Here is a 26,223-nt window from a genome sequence, read left to right as displayed (position 1 = left end):
AAGTACAATTTAACAATTTTTTCTTTTAAGGTTTATGCTTTTGGCTTCTTGTTTAAAAAATCTTTGCCTATCTGAAGGTCTTAAAGATTTTCTCCTAGAACCTTTATATTTTTACCTTTGACATTTTCATTTTTGATCTATTTTGAATTAATTTTGACCATATATATATATTAGTTAACCATTTAAGTGTGGGTTCATTTCTGGACTTTACATTGTATTCCACTGATATGTCTATCATGTATATGTCTATCATATTCCATGATATATCTATACATGTATATTTACATTGTATTCTATTGATATGTATGTGAGTACAATACTGACTTGATTACTATAGCTTTATAGTAACTCTGTCAATCAGGTAGTGTAAGTCCTACAGCTTCTTTTCCAAAACTGTTTTGACTATTCTAGGTGCTTTGTATTTTCATAGAAATTTTAGAAGCAGCTTGTCAAATGTCTACGAAAGTCCTGCTGCGATTGCATTAAATCTGGAGATCAATTTGTAGAGAATTAACATCTTAATAACATTGAGTCTTCCAATAGATAGAAATGGTAACTTCTCTATTTATTTAGATCTTCTTTAATTTCTTTCGGTATTTTTAAGTTTTTGGTGAACAAGTCTTATACAAATTTTGTTAAATTTACCTCTAAATATTTCGTTTTGTAATGCTAATTTATAGTATAAATATTTTTTTAACTTTCTTTTTCTAATTCTTTGTTGCTAATCTATTGATATTGTGAAAATTAATAAAAGGAAACCTCATTTAAAGTGGAGTCGAGAGGCCAGAAGGGGGAGCTCTCATGTACCACCACCCATTGTCCTCCACAGATCCCAAACAGGAAGAGATGTACCTTGCATCTCCAATAGGAAGTGGCCTACTTTATTACCCTTTCTCCTTGCCCCTCCAACAGGCCCAGCCAATGGGAAAATGCCACAACTCAGCCAATGAGAAACCATCGCAACCCCAGACTCCTACTCTCTTCCAGTGGACTTTTGCTCCTACCTGTCCCTCCTAACTTCCTTCTTTTTCTCTATAAACTAATATTTTCTCTCCTTTCTTTGCTAGACTTGCTTGTGGTTGCCATAGCTTGCTTGTCCCAAATTGCAATTCTCTGCTCTTCCCAAATAAACCCGTTTTGCTGGTAAAATAACTGGCTGTTTTATTTTTAAGGTCAACAGTACAATTGATTTTGGTATATTGACTTTCTATGCTGCTAAGTTCTTATATCTACTTATTAGTTCTGGTAACTTTTTTTAGATTCCCTAGATATTTTCTTAAAAAACAATCATATCGCTCATGAAAAAGACAGTTTTGTTTCTTCCTTTCCAATCTATGTGATTTATGTTTCTTATTCCTGCTGTATTGCACTGAATTGGCCCTCTAGCAAAGTATTGAGTAGAAGTGATGAGATCAGACATCTTTGCCTTATTTTCTATCTTAAGGGGAAGGTGTTTAGTCTTTCATCAAGTATAACTGTAAGTTGTAGGTGCCCTTTATCAGTTTGAGAAAGTTCCCATGTATTTTAACTTGCTGAGAGTTTTTATTTTGAAAAGAATTTTATTAGTTTAAGTGCTTTTTTTCTCTGTAGTGGTTTATCTAATTCTGTTAATATGATGAATAAACTGATTTTCAAATGTTGAACCAGTATTGCATTTCTGAGATTAATCTCACTTGATCATTATGTATTATCCTTTTTATATAATACTGTATTTGATTCATTCATATTCTTTTTGTTGTTGTTGAGGAAAATTGGCCATGAGCTAACATCTGTTGCCCATCTTCTTCTTTTTGCTTGAGGCAGATTGTCCCGGAGCTAACATCTGTGTCAATCTTCCTTTATTTTTTGTATGTGGGATGTCACCACAGCATGGCTTGACGAGTAGTGAGTAGGTCTGCTCCCAGGATCTGAACTGGTGAACCCTGGGCCGCTGAAGCAGAGTGGGTGAACTTAACTACTACACCACTGGGCTGGCCCCTCTTTTATATTCTTTTAAGGATGTTTACATCTATATTTGATGCTGTATTTCTATACTTTTCTTGTACTTGGTTTTGGTATCAAAGTAATGCTGGTCTCATAAAATGACGGGAAGTGTTCAGTCCTCCTCTGTTTTCTGAAAGAGTTTGTGAAGGATTGATTTTTATTTCTTTCTAAATGTTGATAGAATTTACCACTGAAGCCATCTAGGCATGAAGAGTGTGTGTGTGTGTGTGTGTGTGTGAGTGTGTGAAGGTTTTTACCTATGAATGCAATTTCTTTAATATCTGTTGGCTAACAGATTATTTAATTATTCTTAAGTGACCTTTTGGAGTCTTGTCTTTCAAGAAATTTGTCCATTTCCTCCAAGTTGTTGAATGTATTGGCATAATGTTATTCACAGCATTCCTTTATTACCCTTTTAGTGCCTGTATGATCTATATTAATGTCCCCTCTTTCATTCCTGACGTTGGTAAATTGTGTCTTTTCTCTGCTTTTCTTGATGAATCTAGCTAGAGGATTAACTATTTTATTGATCTTTTCAAATAACTGGCTTTTGGTTTCATAGATTTTTCTCTGTTATTCTGTTTTATATTTCATTGATTTCTACTCTTTACTATTTTTGAGAATCTCTGCCTTTTAATTGGAATGTTTAGATCATTTAACTTTAATGTAATTACTGCTATGGTTGGATTTAAGTCTACCATCTTGCTGCTACTTTTCTATTTGTTGCATATGTTTTTCATTCCTTTTTTCTTCTTTTCCTGCCTTCTTTTGGATTAATTAATATTTTAGGATTCCATTTTGTCTCTGCTCTTGGCTTCTTAGCTATACCTCTGTGTTTTATTTTTTCCCATGACTGCTCTAGTGTTTAGACTATGCATCTTTAACCTTTCACAAAGTTAAAAATATTATAGCTCTTCGTTTATAATGTAAGAACCTAACTATAGAATATATTTCTTTTTCCCCTAACACCCATCCCTGCCTCTGTCCTTTGTGCTATTGTTGTCATACATTTTATTTCTTCATATGTTATAAACCTCACAGTCCTTTGTCTTTAGTAAAATGTTGAAATCTTTTGCCAATTTTTTTTAAACTGGGTTATTTTTCTTATAATTGAATTTTGAGAGTTCTTCATATATTTTGAGTACAAGTCCTTTATCAAATATATTACTTGGGAATATTTTCTCCCTGTCTGTTGCTTGTCTTTTCATTGTCTTAACAACTCTTCTTCCAAAGAGCATAAGTTTTGATGATGTCCGATTTACCTTGTTTTTGGACCATGCTTTTGGCGTCATGTAAGAAACTTTGCCTAACCCAAGTCACCGAGATTTTTATCCTATGTTTTCTTCTCAACATTTTATAGATTTAGGTTTTATATTTAAGTCTGTGATCCATTTTGAGTTAATTTTTGTATGTTTCAAGATATGGTTTTTATTTTTTTTTGTATATGGATACACAATTGCTCTAGTACTGTTTGTTGAAAAGAATATTCCTTCTCTTCTGAATTGCCTTTTGCACCTTTGTCAAAAATTAATTGTGCATATATGTGTGAGGCTCTTTCTGGACTTTCTAGTCTGTTCTGTTGATCTATATGTCTAACTTTATGCTGATACCACACTGTTTTGATTACTGTAGTTTTATAATGTGTCTTGAAATTAAGTAGTATAAATACTCTAAATTTGTTCTTTTTTTAAAAATGATTTTGAAAATTCTCGGCCCGTTTCCATTTCCAAATAAAATTTGGAATCAGCTGTCATAAAATTTGGAAAATTAAACTAATTTTTTAGTTTTCCATATTTTTTAGTATTCCATGTACAGGTCTTGCACTTCTTTTCTCATGTTTATTCCCAAATACTTAATATATTTTGATGCAATCGTAAATTGTATTGTTTTTAAGTTTCAGTTTCTGATTGTTCATTGCTGGTATATAGAGATACAATTGATTTTTTGTCTATTGATCTTGGATCCTGCACCCTTGGTCAGCTCATGTCTGAATTATAGTAGCTTGTATGTAGATTCTATAGGATTTTCTACATAGAAAGTTGTGTCATGTGTGCATGACAATTTTATTTCTACCTATCCAATCTGAATGCCTTTTATTTCTTTTTCTTGCCCTTGTGCACTACATAGAATCTCTTACGTACTGTTAAATACAAGTATTGAGACCTGACATTCTTGCCTTTTTCTAGGTTTTAGGAGAACAGCATTTAATCTTTCACCATTAAGTATAATTTGTCTGTGTATTTTTCACACGTGCCCTTTATCAGTTTGAGGAAGTTCCTCTTTATTTTAGTTTAGAGTTTTTGTTTTGTTTTAAAATCAGGAATGGATGTCGGAATTTGGCAAATACTTTTCCTCATCTATTGAGATGATAATGTGGGGTTTTTTTTTTTAATGTTATTAGTAAGTGGATTTCATTGGTTGATTTTTATATATTCAACTTATCTTGCATATCTGGTATAAACTCCATTTGGTCATGATATATTAGCCTTTTTATATATGGTTGGATTCAATTTGCTAAAATTTTGTTTAGAATTTTGCATTTATGTTCATGAATGATGTTGGTTTGTAGTTTTCTTTTAATGCTTTTTACTGGTTTTGGCATCATAACAAAACTGGCTTCACAATAGAATGAGTTGTGAAGTGAACCCCTTTCTTCATTTTTTTTGGAATGGTTTGTAAAGAATTCATATTATTTCTTCCTTAAATATTTGGTGGAATTCACCAGTGGAACTATATGGGCCTGGAGTTTCCTCTGGGGGAAAATTTTAAAATACAGCCATGCGTCGCTCAGTGACTGGGATGTCTTCTGAGAAATGCATCGTTAGGTGATTTCATCGTTGTGCGAACATCATAGAGTATACTTACGCTAAACCTAGATGGTATAGCCTACTGCACACCTAGGCTATATGATACTAATCTTATGGGACCACTGTCGGATATGCAGGCTGTCATTGACCTAAACATCGTTATGCTGAGCGTGACTGAACCAATTAAATTTCCTTAATAGATATGGAATATTCAGGTTACCTACTTCATCTTGAGTAAGTGTTGGTAGTTTCTATGTTTAAAGGAGTTTGTCTATTTCATCTAAGTTGCTGAATTTATTGGCTTAGAGTTTTTCATAAAATCTGTAGTGATGTCACCTCTGCTTTTCCTGATATTGGTAATTTGTTTCTTCTTTTTTTATCTTTAGCAGTTTGGCTAATTTTTATTCATCTTCTTAAAGGACCAGCTTTTGGTTTTATCCATTTTCTCTTTTATATTTCTGTTTCGTTAATTTCCATTCTGAGCTTTAGTATTTCTTTCTTCTCTTACTTTGAGTTTACTTGCTCTAATTTTTCTAGTTTATTAAGGTGGAAGCTGAGGTCATTGATTTGAGATCTTTCTTCTTTTCTAATATTGGTGTTTAATGCTGTAAATTTCTATGTAAGTACTGCTTTAGCTGTATCCCACAAGTCTTTTTTATTTTATTTTTTTATTTTTACATTTTTTTTTAAATTTGTTGTTTATTGCAGTAACATTGGTTTATGACATTGTAAAAATTTCAGGTGTACATCATTGTACTTCTATTTCTGCATAGATTACATCATGTTCACCACCAAAATACTAATAACAACCCATCACCACACACATGTACCGAATTATCCCTTTCACCCTCCTCCCTCCCCACTTCCCCTCTGGTAACCACCAATCCAATCTCTGTCCCTATGTGTTTGTTTATTGTTGTTATTATCTACTACTTAATGAAGGAAATCATACGGTATTTGACCTTCTCCCTCTGACTTATTTCACTTTGCATTATACCCTCAATGTCCATCCATGTTGTCACAAATGGCTGGATTTCATCGTTTCTTATGGCTGAGTAGTATTCCATTGTGTATATATACCACAGCTTCTTTATCCATTCGTCCCTTGATGGGCACTTAGGTTGCTTCCAAGTCTTGGCTATCGTGAATAAGGCTGCAATGAACACAGGGGTGCATGTACCTTTGCAAATTGGTGTTTTCAAGTTCTTTGGATAAATACCCAACAGTGGAATAGCTGGATCAGACGTGGTGTTTGAAAAGATGTTGCTAAGACCGATGTCGAAGAGTGTACTGCCTATGTTTTCTTCTAGAAGTTTCACAATTTCAGGTCTTACATTCAAGTCTTTAATCCATTTCGAGTTAATTTTTGTGTATGGTGTAAGGTAAGGGTCTACTTTCATTTTTTTGCATATGGCTATCCAGTTTTCCCAACACCATTTGTTGAAGAGACTTTCTTTTCTCCATTGTATGTTCTTGGCTCCTTTGTCAAAGATTAGCTGTCCTTAGATGTGTGGGTTTATTTCTGGGCTTTCGATTCTATTCCATTGATCTGTGTGTCTGTTTTTGTGCCAGTACCATGCTGTTTTGGTTACTATAGCTTTGTAGTATATTTTGAAATCAGGGAGTGTGATACCTCCAGCTTTGTTCTTTTTTCTCAGGATTCCTTTAGCTATTCGGGGTCTTTTGTTGTTCCAGATAAATTTTAGGATTCTTTGTTCTATTTCTGTGAAAAATGTTGTTGGAACTTTGATAGGGATTGCATTGAATCTATAGATGGCTTTAGGAAGTATGGACATCTTAACTATGTTAATTCTTCCAAACCAAGAGCACGGAATATCTTTCCATTTCTTTGTGTCTTCTTCAATTTCTTTCAGCAATGTTTTATAGTTTTCGGTGTACAGATCTTTCACCTCTTTGCTTAAGTTTATTCCTAGGTATTTGATTCTTTTTGTTGCAACTGTAAATGGGATGGTATTCTTAATTTCTCTTTCTGCTACTTCGTTATTAGTGTACAGAAATGCAACTGATTTTTGTATGTTGATTTTGTATCCTGCAACTTTACCATATTCGTTTATTACTTCTAAACGTTTTCTGGTGGATTCTTTAGGGTTTTCTATATATAAAATCATGGCCTCTGCAAATAGTGACAGTTTCACTTCTTCCTTTCCAATTTGGATCCCTTTTATTTCTTTCTCTTGCCTGATTGCTCTGGCTAGGACTTCCAGTACTATGTTAAATAGGAGTGGTGACAGTGGGCATCCTTGTCTGGTTCCTGTTCTTAGAGGGATGGCTTTCAGTTTTTCACCATTGAGGGTGATATTAGCTGTGGGTTTCTCATATATGGTCTTTATTATGTTGAGATACGTTCCTTCTATACCCATTTTATTCAGAGTTTTTATCATAAATGGATGCTGTATCTTGTCAAATGCTTTCTCTGCATCTATTGAGATGATCATGTGATTTTTATTCTTCATTTTATTAATGTGGTGTATTACGTTAATTGATTTGCGAATGTTAAACCATCCCTGCATACCTGGAATAAATCCCACTTGATCATGGTGTATAATCTTTTTAACATATTGTTGTATGCGATTTGCTAGTATTTTGTTGAGGATTTTTGCATCAATGTTCATCAGTGATATTGGCCTGTAATTTTCTTTTTTTGTGTTGTCCTTGTCTGGTTTTGGTATCAGGGTAATGTCAGCTTCGTAGAATGAGTTAGGGAGCTTCCCCCCCTCCTCAATTTTTTTGAAGAGTTTGAGAAGGATAGGTATTAAGTCTTCTTTGTATGTTTGGTAGAATTCACCAGAGAAGCCGTCTGGTCCTGGACTTTTATTTTTGGGGAGGTTTGTGATTACTGTTTCGATCTCCTTACTGGTGATTGGTCTATTCAAATTCTCTACTTCTTCTTGATCCAGTTTTGGAACGTTGTATGATTCTAGGAATTTATCCATTTCTTCCAGATTGTCGAATTGGTTCGCATATAGCTTTTCATAGTATTCTCTTATAATCTTTTGTATTTCCGAGGTGTCTTTTGTAACCTCTCCTCTTTCATTTCTGATTTTACTTATTTGTGCCTTCTCTCTTTTTTTCTTGGTGAGTCTAGGTAGAGATTTGTCAATTTTGTTGACCTTTTCAAAGAACCAGCTCTTGGTTTTATTAATTTTTTCTATTTTTTTTTAGTCTCTATTTCATTTATTTCTGCTCTGATTTTTATTATTTCCCTTCTTCTACTGATTTTGGGCTTTGTTTGTTCTTCTTTTCCAGTTCCTTTAGGTGCATTGTTAGATTGTTTATTTGAGATTTTTCTTGTTTGTTGAGATAGGCCTGTATCGCTATAAACTTCCCTCTTAGAACCGCTTTTGCTGTATCCCATAAATTCTGGCATGTCGTATTTTCATTTTCATTTGTCTCCAGGTATTTTTTGATTTCTTCTTTGATTTCTTCATTTACCCAGTCGTTGTTCAGTAGCATTTTGTTTAATCTCCACGTATTTGTGGCTTTTCTGATTTTCATTCTATAGTTGATTTCTAGTTTCATACCGTTGTGGTCAGAAAAGATGCTTGGTATTATTTCAATCTTCTTAAATTTATGGAGACTTGTTTTGTGGCCTAATATGTGATCAATCCTGGAGAATGTTCCTTGTGCATTTGAAAAGAACGTGTATTCTTCAGTTTTTGGATGGAATGCTCTGTATATATCTACTAGGTCCATCTGTTCTAATGTGTCGTTTAAGGCCAATGTTTCCTTATTGATCTTCTGTTTGGATGATCTATCCGTTGGTGTAAGTGGAGTGTTCAAGTCCCCTATTGTTATTGTGTTACTGTCTATTTCTGTTTTTATGTCTGTTAATAATTGCTTTATATATTTAGGTGCACCTGCATTGGGTGCGTAGATATTTACAAGTGTTATATCCTCTTGTTGGATTGTTCTCTTGATCATTATGTAATGCCCTTCTTTGTCTCTTTTTACAGTTTTTGTTTTAAAGTCTATTTTGTCTGATATGAGTACTGGTACCCCAGCTTTCTTTTCATTGCCATTTGCATGGAGTATCTTTTTCCATCCCTTCACTTTCAGTTTGTGAGTGTCTTTAGGTCTGAAGTGTGTCTCTTGTATGCAGCATATATATGGGTCTTGTTTTTTAATCCAGTCAGCCACCCTGTGCCTTTTAATTGGAGCATTTAGTCCATTGACGTTTAAAGTAGCTATTGATAAGTATGTACTTACTGCCGTTTTTTAACTTTTTTTTTCCTCAGTATTTTAGTAGTCCTTCTCTGTTCCTTTCTTCTTCTATACAGAAATGATGGTCACTTTAGTTTGACCTCTGTCTGAAAGCTGTACTCATAACTCCCCTCCTCCCTCCTTTTATGTTTTAATATCATATCTAACCTCTTTTTTGTGTATTTGTATCCATTACGTTCTAATCATGGAAATAGATAATTTTTCCTATTTGTGGTTTTCTCTTTTCCCCTTAAATCAGTCCCTTTAACATTTCTTGTAGCACTGGTTTCTTGGTGACAACCTCCTTTAATTTTTGCTTATCTGGGAAAATTTTGATCTCTCCTTCCATTTTGAATGATAACCTTGCTGGGTAGAGCATTCTTGGCTGTAAGTTTTTTCCTTTTAGCACTTTAAATATATCATGCCATTCTCTTATAGCCTGTAAGGTTTCTGCTGAGAAGTCAGCTGATAGCCTTATGGGGTTTCCTTTGTATGTAACTTGACATTCTCTTGCGGCTTTTAGGATTCTCTCTTTATTTTTAATTCTGGACATTTTGATTATGATGTGTCTTGGTGTGGGCCTCTTTGGGTTTATCTTGTTTGGGGCTCTCTGTGCTTCCTGTACCTGGATCTGTTTCCTTCCTTAGGTTAAGAAAGTTTTCATCTATTATTTCTTGAAATAGATTCTCTGCCCCCTTGTCTCGCTCTGCTCCTTCCGGGACACCTATAACACGGATGTTAGTGTGCTTGATGTTGTCCCAGAGGTCCCTTAGACTGTCCTCACTCTTTTTAATTCTTTTCTCTTTTACCTGTTCACCTTGGGTAATTTCTTCTAGTCTTTCGTCCTGCTCACAGATCCGTTCTTCTGTATCCTCTACTCTGCTTTTGAGTCCCTCTAATGAATTTTTCATTTCCAGTATTGTATTCTTCATTTCTGATTGCTTCTTTTTTATATCTTTCATTTTTTTGTTGACATTCTCACTGAGTTCATTTATTCTTCTCCCCAGATCAGTGAGCATCCTTAACACTCTTAGTTTGAACTCTCTGTCAGGTAGGTTGCTCATTTCTGTTTCACTTAGTTCCTTTTCTGGGGTTTTGTCCTGTTCCCTTACTTGGAATGTATTCTTTTGCCTCCTCATTTTGCCTCTTTCCCTGTGCTTGTGTCTACGTATTAGGTAGGTCAGCTACGTCTCCTGCTCTTGGATAGGTGACCTTATGTAAGTGATGGCTTAGGAGGCTTCCAGTGTGCTTCCCTCAGTTCTCAATGTTCCAGGGGTGACCCCTAAGTGGGCTACGTGCGTCCTTCTGTTGTGGCCTGTTTGCTCTCCCTGTAGGTGCCCAGTGAGGCTGAGTTATGCTCCTGGCCAGCTGTTGTAATGCTCAGCTGCTTGTAGTTGTTGTGGGCCCTTCAGTCTCTTTATCATGTGTGGGGAGCCCCAGCACAGTTGGCTGCAGGTTCTAATACCACATTTGTGTTGCAGTATTTCTTTTAAGTGAGTAGGCCCCCAGCGTGGCAGGTTGTTAGGCTCAGGGCCTTACAATTGCTGTAAGCCTCTAGCCTATTAGTTCTCTTGTCAGCTCTCTGAGGATTGCAGCTGGGTGGGGCTGGCCTCAGGCACAGGAGCACCCAATCGTTTCAGGCTTAGGAAGGTGGGGCAAACCTCCTCTGTGGGTCTTTGAGAAGCACAAGTCTTCTGCAGCTGACAAACCCTTCCACCCACAGGTCCACACACACAGTCAACATGGTCCTGCCCCGTGTGAGCGCCCCAACCTCCCCACACGGACCCAGTCTCTCCACGGCGGGAGCCCCACACTCCGCCACCGCCCCACACTCTCTACCCGCTCCTTGTGCACACCCTGCCCCGCTCAAGTTGGCTCAGTTGCCAGGCTGCAGAGAATCCAGTCACCAATCTATGCAGGCCCACAAGTTGCCTGAGGGCTTGTTGTTGGTTGGGGCCAGTCTCTAGGGTGGGCTGCCTGCCCTGGCTGAGCTGGATTAAATCGGTGCTCTAGCGGGTGGGGCAGACCCTGGGCTAGCAGGCCTCAGGGAGAACTCCAATGACGTCTGTGTCAGCACGCCCACACTGGGCCACAACAATGGCCGCCGCCAATGTCTCAGTCCCTGGAGAGGTCTCACCCCTCACCGAGATGCACTGAGGGCCTATTAGGTGAGTCTCTTTTCACCACAATACTGTGCACCTTTCTTTCTGGCGATTTTAGGATGCTTTCTGAAACAGGTGAGTTTGTGCGTGGGCCCTTTAAGAGCCAGTTTTAGTTTCTTTGTGAACCGGGTTTTCTGGGGGTACTCCCCAATGCTTTAGCAGCAGGCAAAGTCAGATATTATGCCGCTGGTCTCGATTGTGCTGGGTCCACAAAATGCCCACAGCGGGGGCTCCCCGGCTCAGGGCCCCGCGTCTCCAGGGAGGGTGCGTACCTGTGCGCTGCTCCCGGCGGCTGGCGGCTTGTGAAGGCGGCGTTTTTCCTCTCCAGAAGGGAGTCTCTGCCTCTTCTACCTCAGTTAGGATTGTCTGTTGTTGCAGGAGTTCCTCTCATCCAGTTTTCAGTTCTGTCTCAGGGGTAATTTTTCCACGAGTAGTTGTAAATTGGCTGTGTCCACGGGAGGAGGTGAGTTCCGAGTCTGCCTACGCCGCCATCTTGACTCCAGCCCCAGAAGTCTTGATATGTTGTATTTTCATTTTAATTCATCATATTTCCTAATTTCTCTTTTGACTTCTTTTTTGACCTGTGGGTTTTTTAGAAACATGTCATTTAGTTTCCAGAATTTTCTGGATTGTTCAGATATCTTTCTTTTACTGATTCCATTATGGTCAGAGAACATACTTTGTATGACTTACATCCTTTTAAATTTGTTGAGACTTGTTTTATGGACTAGGATGTGGACTATCTTAGTAAGTGTATAGCATCTTATGAGGGTACATAGTTGGTATCAATAGATGCCTACATTTCTATTAATTATCTTTGTATCTTAGGGTGATTCCTTTTTTCACAAGATTATGGCACTGGTAATAGTGTCTTCATATCTGAAAAGAGGGACTCATGCTTTTTCAGAGCAGGTAAAGCAGAGATTTTTAAATTCTAGTCTGATCTCAGAATAAAGGGTACTTAGGAAACTAGGTCCCTAATGAAGCATATAGTGGGCCCATATGTGTTTCTGTTTGTTTTGAACTAGTCCTTTTTCTTTATTATTTTGGCCCTTAAAGACATTGAACTGCCCTCATCACTAGAATATTTCAGACAGAAGTTGGCCTAAGACCTTTTGGGGCATTTGATGGCCATTTGAGATGGCATCGGCACTCTTGATCACTTCAGGCTGCCCGGCAGGCTTTACGTGCCATTATCTGACTGCTGATCTCTGTTGATTTTCACTGGGTCATTAGTCTGCTTTAGGGGAAATAATTGAGATTTCAATTTCCATTCTACCAAAAGATATGAGCCATGACTTAGTTTCCAGTATATGACATCACTCGTATTAACTTGTATATATTGATACTTAGTAATATCTCTCTATACCTATCTATCTATCTATCTATCTATCTATCTATCTATCTATCTGTCTGTCTATCTATCCATCTGTAGACGTTTATATGGCAGATATGACTCTTCTGTTTCTATTGAAGTTAAAAAGTGATACTGATGTCTGATGTAAACAGCCTAATTCTTCAAAGGATAGTTCTTTTAATACTGTTCCCAGGCTGCTGTCAAACCTCCAGTTTATTGAAATCTTTCTTCACATTTTCACAGTCAGGCAAGATAATCTTTTGGTTCTTCAGCCAGTTCTGTGTCAGCACATAAAAAAAAAACCGGTAGTGGCTTTACTCTTTACATTTCCCTTTTGATACTGTTCACATTAATACTATTAGTAACAACTCGACCAAAAAAAAAATCCTTGTTTTTCTTCTGCCTTTGGCTACAGAGCTAGGTTGTAAAAGGAAGGGAACAAAATGTTTTAGTAGGATCATGTCTTTAGTGGTGGGGAATTAGGGCCATTAAAGAAAATAAACAAGTTAACCAAATGGCAAAATAGGAAGGTGGATGCTAGGGGATTTAGGAAGTTCCAGGGAGTTTTGTAGGTCTCAGATGAAGGCCAGATATGTCTAACTTGTGAGGGGAATTAAGGGACAAGAGGAGAGAGAGCTGAATAGGAATAGGGTTAGCTTGCGGAGAGGAGAAAGGAGTGTTTTTTAAAGTTGTTGTGCAGTTTGAATAAAATTTATATTTTCCTCCTTTTTGGGCCTTAAAAATTAGAATCTTTTCATATTTTTGTCATTCTGTGTGGTAAACCCTGTTTGATAGTGGAGCTGTAAGCCTAAGTAGATGTGGTTGCATTCAGTATGTAGAAAAGTTACAACTTATCTCGTTAGTTCTTCCTTTGTACTTAATGCCTAAACCTCTCCATCTGGAGAAATGCCAATTTGCCACTAAATTTAAATAAATAAGAACATTTCTCATCAATAGGGGTGGCAAATTTAGCCCCTCTTTAGAGCACTGAGCAATTTATGACCATATGTTAAATACCATAAAACAGCTTTAAAGACTTGGTCCCTGGCCATTGCCAGATTGTACCGTAGGAGTACAGCAGCACTGTGAGGGACTGGGAATGTTTCCTCCGGCCCTTGGAGGCCTCAGTAACTCACTGATGTCACAGCCAAAGAGGCCTGTTTTCAAACATTCCCTTTATAAAGGTGAAATACTAAAGGATTCCATTTTGGCATTTGGGTGCAAAGAAGGCAAGACTTCTTTTTGATGCTTAAGGGTCAAAATTAGTATGGAAAGTGTTGTGTGGGAGAATGAGTAACTTGGCAGCAGTGAGTCCAGAAGGCAAGTCTAGGAATAGGTAGTAGATATCCTACTCATTCTTTTTCTTGGAGCATGAACTGGACTTTTATAAGGCATAAGCAAACCAAATATCACATGTTTCCCAATCGTTTTCTTTTTGCCAACTTTTATGGAATTAATATTAATGTTACAAACAATTTTTAAAATTTCATCCTGTGGGGCTGCCAATTATAAGGATTTTCTTTTCTTCCAGGAGTATGACTCATTATTTGGTGAACTCCAAATATTAGTTTTTCTGCTTACCATCATCACAGCCTGTGAATCATTTATGGCATTCAGTGGGCTCATGGCTGAGGGAATGAAGATGTATGCCAGCAAACCTGTGATTTTTGGTCAAGTAGTGCTGTCGAACCTTAGATGGATTTTTAACACATATGAGGAAGCCAGCAAGTGTTATTAAATAGGAATAGTTACCAAAAACCTGTGAATAAGGTTTTTCTGACTCTTCTCTCTGAAGGGTAACTCTTCCTACAAAGGAAGATGATGAAATTTGGCCGTCAAAGGTTCAGGATTCCTAGCCTTGTTGAGTGTGTAAGTGCCAGCCTGAGGGCTGATTTCCTGTCAGTTCCTGTGTGGTTTGCGCTACATCCTCTTTGCAACAGATCAGTATTTTAGGTCATCTATCATAAACTGCTGTCCTGTAAATTCTTGGCAATTTGATCTCAATTTGCAGAAGGCAGCTGGTATATTTCTCTAGGAAGTGCAGCTGGAGAGCTCCTGTCTCCCTCTTCCTAAGGCCAGGAAGTACACTATTGTTATTTGTCACTGCTTTCTTCCTTTGAAAGAACAAAAATCTTCAAACTTCGGCAAATTCTAAAAGTGCTGGGTAGCCGTTTGAAATTACCCTTTCCATTTTGTTGATCTAGGGCAAAAACTGGAGTGATCTTTGACAACACTTGTAAATCTCGTCTGTTTTTTCCATAACACAGATATGTGCATTAGTAGAAGTCCCCACTACCCCCTCATTGCAAATAAAGTCACGCTTAAGTCTTCAGAGTCACATCAGGGTGTTTTGTTTTGTTTTGGGCTATGATTTTTCAAGGGTAGTCTAATAACTTAGGCCACATTCTTAACCCACTTATTTCTTCTCAATGTTTCTTTCCCTAACAGTGAAGTTTTTCTTTTTCCTGTTTCTAGCATCCATTAAGACCATTCACTTTGGATATGACTTGAGTATTTGCATTGGATTTTCAAACTCTGTGGAACATAGATATTTAAAGCACATTTCTTGACTATTTCATGTTACGATAAAAGTATCATTTTAGTTGCTCCTATTTATCATGCCATGGTGGGTGAACTCTGTTGTGGAATTTAGAAAAATGAGCAATTTTATTTGTTTCTTATGACTCAGAGGTCATGTTTTGGCAACTTGATTTTTTTCAACGTAGAATAGAAATTACCTTTAGCTCAGTTCGTCTAAGAGAAGAAACTGTTTATAAGGAGAATACAAATTCATGCGTGTGTTACTTTAAATAGTATCCTTAACAGTCTGTTGTGGCACTGATCATTTCTACTTCTGATTCTTCTTCATCTTTATAAAAACTCCATCTTCTGTAAGGTTCAGCAAAATCATTAGTGTGGCTCGTGGTTTGTTTTGTGTTCTGGTTCTTAAGATGAATGAGAGAAAGGAAAGATAAAGATTGTGCTGCTTTACACGAAAAAGTGAGCTTCCTAAAGGTGGATTTTATGTCAGATTTATGGACATCAGTTAGTATCATCATAGAAACAGTCCAAATCATGATAATGCACTAAGAATGGCATGAAGGAAGAAATTTGTATTCAAGACATGGGAGAATTTTATATCCAGAGTATGTGTATAAAATAAAATCTGTAGTTCCTGAAATAATGTATTGTTGAACTCTAGGGTTGGGAACCTCTGTGATCTCTGAGGCCTAAATGACCCACACAGAAGCAGATCAGGATGTGTTTGTTTATTAAATGAGTGAAATTAGGGCACTAAAAGGTTATGTCTTATGTGGGAAGTCTTTATTGGAAGGATACTATTTTTGGGACCTTTCATTGGGACAGGGGGGTACCTAAAGATTTGAGAAAGAACATTATAGTTTCTCACTGAAGAAAGGTAAAGAGAACTGTGGAAGGTTATATACATCTACAAGGTTGCCTTGCATATTTAGAAAGAACCTGGAAAAAGACTCACAAAAGTAGTTTGCCAATACTTGGGCTAGAATAGGACTAACCAGTTTTACTTAAAGAACAACTTTACTTTAAAGAGCATCTCTTAATAGATTAATCTTTTATTATAGAATGATGAGTATAGTACATTGGGAAGAAGAGAATCAATTGAATTTATCCCGGGACTAGCAGGGCTTTTGATTCTGTCCTTGGGGTGGATCTGATAAGCAGATCATGAAATGATTAGTTAGACGTAAAATGTGTTGCTTGACAGTATGCCTAAAGTCTGTCATAACTAAAGAATGACTGCTACTTAATGTTGAAATCAGGCAATTTGATCATCTTAATGTAGAGAAAATTGCAAAATTGATTCTTCTCCAGTTAATTTTTTTTTATTGTTCTTATCTTCTGTTTCTCCTTTTTCTGTTTTTTTCCTAAGTGTAATTTCACTACATTTGAGTAAGACAAGTTACAGGCAATTGCAGGGTTGGCCATCTCCTCTAGAAAGAAAAGAAAAAAATCCACAAATCTCAAAGCAGTTTCATCTGACCATCCACCAAGTCATTATTGAGCATCTACTCATTCCAAATTCTGAAGCACAGAATTTGAGGGCCTCCGTTGTTTGGCACCATCATAACCTTTCCAACATTCTCTCTTCTCTTTATCCCCTTCTCTACTAAACCAGAGTACTTTGACAGTCTGTCTCCAACCTTCATTTTCAACTCTATGTCCTCCTTTCCCTTCTGAACATCTTGTTCCTGCCAGTGTCATCTACTCATCATTCCTTGGGCACGTAATTTACTTTCTACCCCCTAAGTTTTGCTAATTCTTTTACTCTGGCTTTAAATTACCTTCTCATATTTCTTTGTTTATCTAAGCCTACTATGGGCAGCACTAAGAGTGGACATTTTAAGAAAAAGTTGATTAGACTGAGCATGGTTCTAGACTGAAAGCAAGTAGTCAGTGAAGTAGGAGACTGTGGCAGATTGTCCAAAGATGGCCACAACAGTATCTCCTGTCCCACATACACTTCTCTATTGTGTGTGACCTTCCACTCCTCCTTCAAGAGTTGGAGTATAATTTTCCTTCCTTTGAATCTGGGTGGGCTTGTGACTATTTTGACCAATAGAGTATGATGCAAATAACATTGCATGACTTCTGAGGCTGGGTCATAAAAGGCAATACAGCATCTGTCTTATTATCAGGAACACTTGTGCTTAGAGCCCTGAGCCACTGCATAAGAAGTCTGACTACTTGGAGGTTGCTGTGCTGTCAGGTAGTCAAACCACATGAAGAGGTCACATGTAGGCACTGCAGTTGGCAGTTCTTTTCTTGGAGTTATCCCAGCCCAGGCACCAGACATGTGAGCAGAACTGTACCGGACCCTTCACATAGCCTATCCACCAGCTAAATACCACTGAAAGATCTCAGCAACGCTGGGAGGAGCAAAAGAATCACTCATCTACATTCTGCCCATATTTGTAACCCACAGAATCTGTGAGCATAGTAAAATAGTGGTTGTTTTAAGCCTCTGAGTTTTTGGGTAGTTTTTAGGTAGCATTAGTAATTAGAACATAGACACTGAAGAATAGGAGTGGAACAAGAGCCTGTAGGAGCGTGGAAGAGATGGACTAGGAGCAGAGATACATAGGTTAAGTCTCCAGAGGGAGGAGAAAAAGACAAAAGGATTAGGAAAGAAATGGGTAAATTTTGAGGAGAAAGGGTGGGGAATTCACATTGATCTATTATTGTTAATTATGTATGTATTTATGAGACTATATATTTGAATATATATATATATTTATATTTATATTTAAGTGAAGTTGGAGTTGAGGTCACCTGCCAAGAGGCAGACGGTCTGGAGAGTGCCTGGCTGCCTGGTGGAGAGTATTGAAGACAGTATAGATTACTGGCCTTCAGCTCCTTGCCTTTAAGAAATACTCTTGTGAAGAAAGACAGAGGCTTGGCATTTGATCATTATGGTCTGCCTTCCTCAAGAGAGCTTTTTGTGCATAGCATGTACTGTCAGTGTGAAGTACTTTGAGCCCTTCAGAAGAAGTAAAGAGGATTCTCCCCAGAGGAGTGCCTTGGACCACTGTGGCTCTGTTTATGAGTTCTGAACCTCAACATGACTTTTTAGAATTTCAAATAACCCAAAGCTGCTTGTGGTTTTGGGGAATGGAAGGGATCCTACCTTTAGAGTGGGGACTTTGATTTTAAGTAGCAGCTTTCTTGAGGGGAGAGAGGAACAAATCTACAATTTTAGTTATAGAGCTTCAGAGGGCTTTTGTCCACATTGAGGACTCAGCAAGTGTTGTTAATTGAATGGTGGACTTGCTTCTATAAAAGAATTTTTTTCTGTAGCATCCAGCAGTCTGGCCACCAGCCACATGCAAGTCAGTTTGTTTCTGTGAAGGATTGCATACTCCCTGTCTAAATGTGCTCTTAAGAGTCGCGGAATCCTGCAAGTTTTAGATAGTTTTCCACTTAGTAAAATATCTAATTTGTTGCTGAAATCTTTTAGTGAATGTTGTTTGAAGAGAGATGCTGTAGAACCTCATCAAAATACTATTACTGGATAAAAGAACATTACTTTTGTGACAGGGTAACCATGATGTATCAAACCTTGGCTTCATGTATTGTAGTCAGAAGATAGAATTTGCCCCTGTGTTATAAGGGATTCTATTATATTTCAGGTAGTCTCTGTTAGATGCTTTTATTTCATCATTGCTTAATGTTTTATTTTTTATCTACTGTGTTGAAGTGACCTTGACTTCTGAGATGTTGTGACTTGTGTTTTGCTTATTTCTCCACCCCTTCCCTGAAAATTGCGGTGCATGTAGATAACTTGCTCTTACAGACCCTGCTTGATTTGTTATTTTCTGACTTGCGTAATTTTCCTGGCAGGAGCGTGACTATCTTTGTCCTTTGTTATCATCAACTTAAATGTAAATTATCAAACAGAAGAATTCTCATTGTGATACCATTGCTTTTAAAGAACTGTTCATTTTCTATTGCTGTATTTTTTAAAAAAATATCTTCAGTGAATGTTGGCTAGAGCTTGTGTATCTTTCACTGTTTTTACTTTGGTAGTAGTTTCATGTTTTTATTTTATCATTCATTGTTTCTGAAAAACATTTTCTTATATCTACTTTTGAAGAATTTTAATTTATTCATCCTTATTTTTCAGCATCCTGAATTTTCTTTCATTTCAATAGATTTTCCCCACTTTAGCTTCTATGGATTACGGGACTCGCTTTTGTTCATTGTTAGACTTGTTGTTTAGCTCTGTCGTGTGTGAACTCAAAGGATCCTTCATACCACTTTTTTACGTCTTTTTTGGTCCAACTGCTGGGCATTTCAGAGTTATTTGACAGTAGGAAGTATTATTCACTTTTGTTTTTCATGAATTCCACAGGCTAATTCTTGGTTTTCACAAAGTTTCTGAAAGTTTATGAGTGGGCTTTTGCATGATCTTCCAGGCACTGTTTTCTGGGAGATGAAGTACGAGGTCTAGCAGGAAATTGTTCTTTGTGTGCTAGTTTGATTCTATGCTGGTGCTCTGGTTTGTGCCTGTGGATGCAGTGAGCAAAAGACAGATTGTTAAACAATGAACTCAGAATTGAAAGAAAGATTGGTGTGGTTCCCCCCCCCCCCAATCTGGCATTCTGTGGTTATTTCTCCTGATTTTTTGGCAAGTGATGCTTGTCTGTGTCAAGCTGTGCCACATCAGCCTTAATTTCTGCCTTATATAATTTAGCTAGGAATTAGAAAGAAGTATTTACAATCATATAGCATTCCCTGTTTTCCAAAGTATTTTTACTTAACTCTCATTCTAATCTCCTAACAACTTTCTGAGGGCCAGTTATCCTGCTTTATGTATAAGGGACTGCTCGCAGAGTCTAAGTGACAAGGCTGAGGTCATATAGCTTGGAAATCAGGGAGCCAGAACTGAAATGCAAGACTTCTGGGTACAAGCCTAATGCTTTTCTCACTGTAACAGGCTGGGAAATATCGTCTTTGTTATGATATAGTAACAATCTGCTTCTCAGTAGAAGCAGATAAAAGCAAATCAATGTGAATAATTAGCCACTCATGGTCAGAAAGTTATGCAGGAAATCAGAACAAGCAGTGTCATTGCTGAATAGGAAGTAAACACAACATCGAATGCTAATGCCTTCCGCCATACGTCAGCTAGGAGAGGTGGTGGTCAGTTGACTAATATCTGATTGAGAAATTAACTAACAAACTTCCACTTTTGTGTGGATCTCTCTTGGACACTTGAGGAGTAACAACTTTTGGTTGGTTGTTTTTGTTTTGTTTTTTGTTTCCTAGGGCAGAAATCACAAGCAGAAGTTGGTGAAAATAGGATGAGAAGTTAATCAGGTTTATGAGAGATAAAGGCTCAGTTTCAGCTTTGAGATATACAGAATAGTCTTAAATGCTCTATTTTACTGTATGTGTCTTTGAGACTAGTTAGCCTGTGATCATAAGTTATTTTGTAGGCCCTGACCTAGTAACATGGCTTTATGACTCAGGTCTATTATCTGGCCTGATACATCTTTAATTGTCTTAATTATATTTTTGATTATAAATCAATCTGATTGTAAATTAAACAACAGTTCTGAACCACTTTCTAAAATCACTTGGATGGTTTTTCTTTAATGTGGGAAAGATGAAGGAAGAAAACTTAAAGGTCAAGATATTAAGATGGACCAGATATGTATAGTTAAACTCTTTGGGCATTTGTGAATGAAAAAATTGGGTTTTTATTTTAAAATGTACTTAAAATTTACGTAGAAATGAAATTATCAAAAGATGTTAACCTTAGCATATGCTTTAAATATTAAGTACCCAGTTTTATTTAATAAAACAGAAAGGAACTGTAAGAAGTTAGATATGATCAAAAGCAAATTTAATTAAAATGGAATATTCTCCCCTCAACCTTTTAGTCTTGCTACAGTTCCTCTTAAGTGATATGGATTTGTCAGAACTTATGTCATCCTAATAGTTAATTGAAGTTAAAGAACTATATTTTCAGAGCTAGAGACCCTTTGATGTCATCTAATCTACTACCTATTGTAGCAATTTCTTTAGTAGTATCCTTGGTAAGTAGATATATAGCTACTATCATTAGTAGGAATCCTATTATTCATGAGACGGCATTACAGTGCTCATTCAAAAAATATTTTTGTCCTCGGGACAAAACCACTTGATTTCCTCATCTGCGTGACAGTTTCATGGTACTGAAAGGAGTGCTCAGCAGAATTCTTGTTTGAATTAACTAGCTATACCAATATTCCTTTTATAGTGGTGATTTTTTTGAAAAATGGAATTACTAGAATTACCAAATAATCATCAGAGTAGAGAAATTGTGGATAACGGCAGCAGACTACAGATAAAGAAAAACATGGTCCTGATATTAAAGAAAAGGAAGAAGAGATATATTCTTTTTTTTCTAATTTTTATTTATTTATTTATTTCCCCCAAAGCCCCAGAAGATAGTTGTATGTCATAGTTGCACAGCCTTCTAGTTGCTATATGTGGGACATGGCCTCAGCATGGCCAGAGAAGTGGTGTGTCGGTGCACGCCCGGGATCCGAACCCGGGCCGCCAGCAGCGGAGCGCACACACTTAACCGCTAAGCCACGGGGCCGGCCCAAGATATATTCTTAAAATTAGTTTAAGTTTTATATTGAGGTTGGGTCAGATTCAAGAGCTAATTATTAAACAAATGGTTTGAGAGCATTTAAAACGTTATGTCTTTAGTAGCCAACATAGCTGTACTTAGAAGTAAATTATGCCAAATTAACTTTATTTCTTTTTTGATGGTAGATCAGCTGACATAGCAAATCATTTCAGCAGAAAATTTAACCATTTCCCCGTGATGTCTTTCTGGATATTTTATATTATTGAATGAAAAAAATGGTTAAGTAGATTTATAGTAAATTGAGCAGTCATTGGAAAGTCGCTGATGAAATACTCCAGGGTCATATTTTTGACTATGTTTTGTTCAATATTTTTGTGAATGATGTGGACATACTTGTTTAACCTATGGAGGACACAAGTTTAAAGAGACTGATACCGTGAGGTATGACAAACAAAATTTAAATTTGTCTCCGTAGGCTAATATGTTGGATCAGAAACAAAAGGACGAAATCTAACAGGGATAAGTGTAAAGTCCCTTATTTAGGTTTCAAAAATTAGTTGAATAGGTAGAGGAAAGCAGTTACATGAAAAATGATCTGGGATATATGGTATGAACCAAAAATATGACATGACTACTGAAAAAGCTAACACAGCCTTGTGCTATATTAACAGAAACATTGGGTCCACAGCTTGGAATGCGGTCCTTATGCTGTGCCTGTAATACAGTAGACATTAGTACTGTGTTGACATTTGGGTGCTGTGGTGTAGGATTAACATTGTCAAACTAGTGTGTGCTTCATAGAAGTCATCACATGTAGATAATGCTTGAAGAAACTAGGAGTGCTAGTTTTTAGAGATAGAAAGGACTAAAAATGGAGGCTCAGAGAGGTTAAGTAAATTGTCTAAAATGATATCTTTGGTTAATGGCAGATCCAGTTCTCTACACTTAATTCTTTTTGCTCATCACACTTTGTTCTTCCAGAAAGTAAAACCAAGACAGTCATGCATCATTTAGTGACGGGGATATGTTCTGAGAAGTGTGTAGTTAGGTGATTTTGTCATTGTGCTAACATCAGAGAGTATACCTACACAAACCTAGGTGATATAGCCTACTACATTTCTAAGCTATATGGTACTAATCTTATGGGACCGTTGTCATATAAGTGGTCCATCGTTGACTGAAACGTCATTATGCGGCACATGACTTTACTACCAGAGAGAAGTTATTAGGAAGCAGGTTTTGACTCAGCACAAGAGTTTTTAATAATTGGTGTTGTCCTCTAATATAAAGAACTGCTTTGGGAAATAATGAATTCTTTGTTACTAGAAGAATTTAAATAGATACCATGTAACTTCTTTACTAGAGATATTTTATGTTTTAAGGGATATTTCTGAGCTGTCAGAAACTGAGCTGGATATGATATGTGGAGGGCAATCAACCACATTCCTCTTTACATCTCTTGTCATGGTTAATTATTATTATTATTATTTTTAAATTTTTTGTTTATTGCAGTAACATTGGTTTATAACATTGTATAAATTTTAGGTGTACATCATTATACTTCTATTTCTGCATAGATTACATCATGTTCACCACCCAAATACTAATTACAACCCGTCACCACACACATGTGCCGAGTTATGCCTTTCGCCCTCCTCCCTGCCCCTCTGGTAACCACCAATCCAATCTCTGTCTCTATGTGTTTGTTGTTGTTATTATCTACTACTTAATGAGTGAGATCATATAGTATTTGACCTTCTCCCTCTGACTCATTTCACTTTGCGTAATACCCACAATGTCCATGTCCATGTTGTCACAAATGGCTGGATTTCGTTTCTTATGGCTGAGTAGTCTTCCATTGTGTATATATACCACATCTTCTTTATCCATTCGTCCCTTGATGGGCACTTAGGTTGCTTCCAAGACTTAGCTATTGTGAATAACGCTGCAGTGAACACAGGGGTGAATGTATCTTTACGCATTGGTGTTTTCAAGTTCTTTGGATAAATACCCAGCAGTGGAATAGCTGGATCATATGGTAGTTCTATCCTTAATTTTTTGAGGAATCTCCATACCGCCTTCCACAGTGGCTGCACCAGTTTGCACTCCCACCAGCAGAGTATGAGAGTTCCCTTCTCTCCACATCCTCTCCAACACTTGTTGTTTCCTGTCTTGTTAATTACAGCCATTCTGACGGGCGTGAGCTGATATCTCATTGTAGTTTTGATTTGCATTTCCCTGATAGTTAATGATGTTGAACATCTTTTCATGTGTCTGTTGGCCATCTGTATATCTTTGGAGAAATGTCTGTTCAGGTCTTTTGCCCATTTTTTAATTGGGTTGGTAGTTTTTTTGTTGTTGAGATGCATGAGTTCTTTATATATTTTGGAGATTAACCCCTTATCAGATGTATGGTTTGCAAATATCTTCTCCCAATTGTTAGGTTGTCTTTTCGTTTTGTTGATGGTTTCCTTTGCCGTGCAGAAGCTTTTTAGTTTGATGTAGTCCCATTTGTTTATTTTTTCTATTGTTTCTCTTGCCCAGTCAGACATGGTGCTTGAAAATATGTTGCTAAGACCGATGTCAAAGAGTGTACTGCCTATGTTTTCTTCTAGAAGTTTCATAGTTTCAGGTCTTACATTCAAGTCTTTAATCCATTTCGAGTTATTTTTGTATGGTGTAAGGTAAGGGTCTACTTTCATTTTTTTGCATGTGGCTGTCCAGTTTTCCCAACACCATTTGTTGAAGAGACTTTCTTTTCTCCATTGTGTGTTCTTGGCACCTTTGTCGAAGATTAGCTGTCCATAGATGTGTGGGTTTATTTCTGGGCTTTTGATTCTATTCCATTGATCTGTGTGTCTGTTTTTGTGCCAGTACCATGCTGTTTTGGTTACTAGCTTTGTAGTATATTTTGAAATCAGGGAGTGTGATACCTCCAGCTTTGTTCTTTTTTCTCAGGATTCCTTTAGCTATTCGGGGTCTTTTGTTGTTCCATATAAATTTTAGGATTCTTTGTTCTATTTCTGTGAAAAATGTTGTTGGAACTTTGATAGGGATTGCATTGAATCTATAGATGGCTTTAGGAAGTATGGACATCTTAACTATGTTAATCCTTCCAATCCAAGAGCACGGAATATCTTTCCATTTCTTTGTGTCTTCTTCAATTTCTTTCAGCAATGTTTTATAGTTTTCAGTGTACAGATCTTTCACCTCTTTGGTTAAGTTTATTCCTAAGTATTTTACTCTTTTTGTTGCACTTGTATCTGGGATTGTATTCTTAATTTCTCTTTCTGCTACTTCGTTGTTAAAATGCAACTGATTTTTGTATGTTGATTTTGTATCCTGCAACTTTACCATATTCGTTTATTACTTCTAAAAGTTTTTTGGTGGATTCTTTAGGGTTTTCTATATATAAAATCATGTCATCTGCAAATGGTGAGAGTTTCACTTCTTCCTTTCCAGTTTGGATCCCTTTTATTTCTTTTTCTTGCCTGATTGCTCTGGCTAGAACTTCCAATACTATGTTGAATAGGAGTGGTGACAGTGGGCATCCTTGTCTGGTTCCTGTTCTTAGACAGATAGCTTTCAGTTATTGACCACTGAGGATTATATTAGCTGTGGGTCTCTCATATAGGGCCTTTATTATGTTGAGGTACTTTCCTTCTATACCCATGTTATTCAGAGTTTTTATCATAAATGGATGCTGTATCTTGTCAAATGCTTTCTCTGCATCTATTGAGATGATCATGTGATTTTTATTCTTCATTTTATTAATGTGGTGTATCACATTGATTGATTTGCGAATGTTAAACCATCCCTGCATACCTGGAATAAATCCCACTTGATCATGGTGTATAATCTTTTTAACCTATTGTTGTATGCGATTTGCTAGTATTTTGTTGAGGATTTTTGCATCAATGATCATTAGTGATATTGGCCTGTAATTTTCTTTTTTTGTGTTGTCCTTGTCTGGTTTTGGTATCAGGGTAATGTAGCCTTTGTAGAATGATTTAGGGAGCTTCCCCCTGTCCTCAATTGTTTGGAAGAGTTTGAGAAGGATAGGTATTAAGTCTTCTTTGAATGTTTGGTAGAATTCACCAGGGAAGCCGTCTGGTGCTGGACTTTTATTTTTGGGGAGGTTTGTGATTACTGTTTCGATCTCCTTACTGGTGATTGGTCTATTCAAATTCTCTATTTTTTCTTGATCCAGTTTTGGAAGGTTGTATGATTCTAAGAATTTATCCATTTCTTCCAGATTGCCGGATTAGTTGGCATATAGCTTTTCATAGTATTCTCTTATAATCTTTTGTATTTCTGAGGTGTCTGTTGTAATTTCTCCTCTTTCATTTCTGATTTTACTTATTGGAGCCTTCTCTCTTTTTTTCTTGGTGAGTCTAGCTAAAGGTTTGTCAATTTTGTTGATCTTTTCAAAGAACCAGCTCTTGGTTTTATTAATTTTTTCTATTGTTTTTTTGGTCTCTATTTCATTTATTTCTGCTCTAATTTTTATTATTTCCCTTCTTCTACTGATTTTGGGCTTTGTTTGTTCTTCTTTTTCCAGTTCCTTCAGGT

The 26,223-nt window shown here is 36.9% G+C and overlaps 1 protein-coding gene across 4 annotated transcripts in view; it reads left to right on the top strand.

Moving 5' to 3' along the window:
* Positions 1-26,223, top strand: part of BABAM2 (BRISC and BRCA1 A complex member 2) — a 460,673-nt gene that overhangs the window by 60,777 nt on the left and 373,673 nt on the right. The gene's annotated exons all lie outside the window — the stretch shown is intronic.

The sequence above is a fragment of the Ceratotherium simum genome, chromosome 11 (genome assembly GCF_057802395.1).
Source record: "Ceratotherium simum simum isolate JZ-2026a chromosome 11, ASM5780239v1, whole genome shotgun sequence".
NCBI classification, from domain to species: Eukaryota; Metazoa; Chordata; class Mammalia; order Perissodactyla; family Rhinocerotidae; genus Ceratotherium; species Ceratotherium simum.
Note: the sequence above shows the minus strand (reverse complement) of the source record. Positions and strands in the feature narration are given on the sequence as shown.